General features: G+C 43.7%; 1 protein-coding gene across 1 annotated transcript in view; it reads right to left on the bottom strand.

Annotated features, from left to right (window-relative positions):
- Window positions 1–3039, bottom strand: part of CHST10 (carbohydrate sulfotransferase 10) — a 43682-nt gene extending 40643 nt beyond the window's left edge. The window contains exon 1 of the mRNA XM_019524980.1: window positions 3025–3039. The gene's annotated coding sequence lies outside the window, so the exon portion shown is untranslated. The remainder of the gene's footprint in view (window positions 1–3024) is intronic.
- Between the last annotated feature and the right edge of the window lie 676 nt (window positions 3040–3715).

Below are 3715 nucleotides of genomic sequence, written 5' to 3'. Positions count from 1 at the left end.
AGAATTAAGATAGTCTGTGCTGTATTAATGGCCTTGTTATACGTTGCACTTTGAGCTGCTCAGATGTTGATCAGTGTTAGTGCTAGCTGGAGTTTGGAGCAGTCACACCTTCAGGATAAAAACTTATCTGACTGTCCCCATACCTGCACAGCTGTGGCTTGCCACTAGAGGGCTGTCAAACAGAGGCCAGATGAGCTACAGCTGAGCTGGCAGTACAGGGCTGGTGAGCCAGGATAGGCCTCTATCCCTACTATAGGTGCTGGTGTGACAGATGGGTTGGGAAGGGGACAAGAACGTGAAGCTTGGAGATGAAGAGTTAATGGGATGGGGGCAGGTAATGAACTGGAAGGTGGAAAGGAAATGGAGGTTAGAAGAAAGAGTGGAGGAAGAGACAGAAATATTTATATGGTGCCCAGTATTGGAACACACAGTACAAAAAACCACTGCAAGTATTCATTCAAGGAACATGAAATAATAGTGCTCATATTATTGTTAGAGACTAGAACCACAGCATTAAATTGGACAAATATAATTGTATTGATCTGCAGTATCTAGTCTCTGGCCCTTAAAGCTGACCTGCACAGGCAGATTCTGTCCTACATGGAGCCCTACTGAAGTCAGTAGGGCTCAGTGAGAAGACAGATTCTGCTTACAGGGATCACCTTGTACTAAAGGCTTTTTTTCCCCACAATATGGCTGCGTGTCTGTAAAGGTTATTGTCAGTCATTTTGGGGACAAGCTGGCTATGCTGTGTGCTGTCACTGGCCACTTACTGGTGGAGGAGCAGCAACACAGGTTGGAAGGGTGGCATTTATAAATGACTGAGTCGGGCCTATTTTGATCTGGGTCAAACCCTGGGAAAATCCTGCACACCTCAAATGATGCATTTATTTACCACTTTAAGGCCCCAGTTACTTGTTCAAGACAAATGCATCTCAGAAAGGATAGGAGTTGTAGGGGGAGGCCTTTGAGCTACCCAACGCATTTGGATATCCCTTACCCAATAAAAATCAATGGGAATTTAGGTGTCTAGATCTCTTGGACATATTTGAACCTCTCAGTCAAAAGTTATATAGGTGGAGGCCAGTCCAAAAGCATGCAGAAATCTGTGAGTGTTACTTGTACAACACAGGGGTAGATGTGTAAGTTACAGGCCCAAGTCATTTATTCCTGCTATACCCTTTCCAATCTCTCATTACACAGATTAAGACAATTGAGAAATCCCAGACCCATTCTGACACTGTCACAAATATATAATACATGTTGTTTCTTATTCAATGCCCCAGATAGCAGTATTTAGCATACTAAATTGAATGCTTTCTACATCTATAGCTGGCTAAGAAGCTATACCACACCTTGTTAGATGAAGATTTAGCCACTATAATCCATGCCTTTCCAGGCTTGGTTATTGTAATGCACTATATTGGAAGCTGATCAAAAAGGACATATGGAAGCTGTGGTTAGTACAATGCTGTAGCCAGCTTACTAAACACATCAGGCCACTGAAAGTACATTATACCAGTGCCTCATATGCTGCATTGATTATAGTTGCCTATCCAATAAGAATCAATTTCAAGGACCTGGCTTCGCCTGGGTAGCAGTGTGGCCCTGTGAATAATACACAGCATGGAAGGAAATCCAAGTTCTGTTTCTGGTTGTAGCATTTATTTTGCAGTGATCTGGGGCAAATCAGTCCACCTATTTGTGTGTCTGTTTCCTCAACTGTAAAATGGGGGTGATATTTGTAAGGTACTTTAGATATCTACAAATATTAGTGAGATACTATCTACAAAGCCTTGCATGGGTTCCAACTCAACTACCTTGGAAGTTAATTCTCTCTTAAGGCCCAATAATGACAACTGTGGTCAAGCTTTTGTTGACAGTCAAGGGCTGAAGACAGCTTTACTGCTAAGCAGCTTATGACCATGGAACTAGCTTCTGCCAGATAAGAGGCTAAGTCCAAGTATTTTTACCTTTCATATATGTACACGTTTCTATAGCAAGACAAAGCAATCTAGTCTTTAGGCATGGTTAGGAGGATTTTTTTTCTCTAGCTAGGCATAAAAGGGTGTGAGGAAGTTGTAGGCAGATCCAAAGTTGGATTAGACAACTGTTGGTCCTACCCAACATGAAGCTCAAGTACAATTTTCATAATGTGTAGGCAAGCTAAAAAGGCAAAGTAAGTCTTTTTGAGGCAAATTATTTGTTCCAAGAATCCTTTACGGTGGCAGAGCTATTGTAGGCCTTTGTGTGATTGCAAATTCAGGCCCTTCTGCACTTGTTTGAGAGGTTCTAGAGCAACTGAAGGCCAGGTCTTGTGAGGTCATTATAGGACATAGGCTACTCTTGGTTCAGTCCGATAAAAGAAGCAGGTATGACAAACTAGCAGGCCAGGAAGATCACTGCCACACATGGTATGATACTGAGACTCTTGAACATATACATATCAGTGGTGGTCTCTTTTGACTATGCTTAATATAATTTTATTCTAAGGTTATACCTATATTGATAGTTGATTTCATTCTTAAATGCCTCTACACTAACCATCTACACCAGGGGTGCTCAGTCTCCGGCCCACAGGCCAAATTAGGCCCATGGAGCCATGGCATCTGACATGCAGAACTCCCAGGGGTCGGGAAATTTGGAGATGGGGGAGCCATGGCCATTAATACTGCCACCCTCCACAGCTGCCAAATTAAAAACATAAGAATTGCCATTTACTGGATCAGACCATAGGTCCATCTTGCCCAGTATCCTATGTTGCTGTAGCAGAAAGTAGATACTGAAAGAGAGAGTAAACTGGATGTGACCAGGGTATTTTTTTTCCATGTCCTCTCCACCTGCACAGCCAGATCAGGGTCAGGCTCAGTCCCCTTCACCCCACACAGCTGAATCAGGGCTGAGCCATGGCTCTTCTCCCCATGAGGCTGAATGGGGCCAGGCCCCCCTCCCCCTGCACAGCTGAACTGGGGGCTGGACCATGCCCCCATCCCCCCATACAGCTAAACTGGGGCTGAGCCACACTCCCAACCTCCTCATGGCTGAATAAGGGCTGGTCTGCTCCCTGCCCCCATCTGTTTGGCCGGATGGGGCCCTGCCATGCCTGCCCCAGGTACTTCTCTCTCTCTTTCATATGAAATTTTAACATTGCAACATTCAGAGATTAATATATAAATCTGATAACTATTCAACTGCTTCAGGAGTAGCTGCATGGATTGATTTTAGATCACCATTAAATGATCTAATTGGGTAACCATTCACAATGTGTTGCACTATCTGAAAAATTGCACCACAATCACAACCCGGATTCTCTTGGATTTTCCATTTATGGAGTAGGTGTTCACATTTACCATGAAGTGTCCAGATATGATTCAGGGAGGACCAAATCTTTTTCGGTAGGTCAAATCCTGACTGAGGTATTGCAGGATCACTGTCAATATATTTCTGTGGCAGGTTGGTATTTGCCCAGGTTTCCCTCCATTGTTCTTCAATGTTGTTGTTATCGTCGTAGAGTTTCTTGGCATATTTCCAGACGGTTTTCTAGATTTGAGCCTAGAAAAAAGGTCTTTGGTGTTGTAATCGTGATCAGGAGGCCCTTTACAGGCATTCGATTATCGAGTTGATGACATTGGTTGTGCTTTAGCACGTAACAGGGAAGACCATAAGAAGGTTGTCATCTTCTGCCCCCACACAGGTACCAGATCGAGGTCACCAG

This window comes from Gavialis gangeticus, unplaced genomic scaffold (genome assembly GCF_001723915.1).
Source record: "Gavialis gangeticus isolate Ggan-Ray unplaced genomic scaffold, GavGan_comp1, whole genome shotgun sequence".
NCBI lineage: Eukaryota > Metazoa > Chordata > Crocodylia > Gavialidae > Gavialis > Gavialis gangeticus.
The sequence above is the reverse complement of the archived record's forward strand: the minus strand, read 5'-3'. Positions and strand labels throughout refer to the sequence as shown.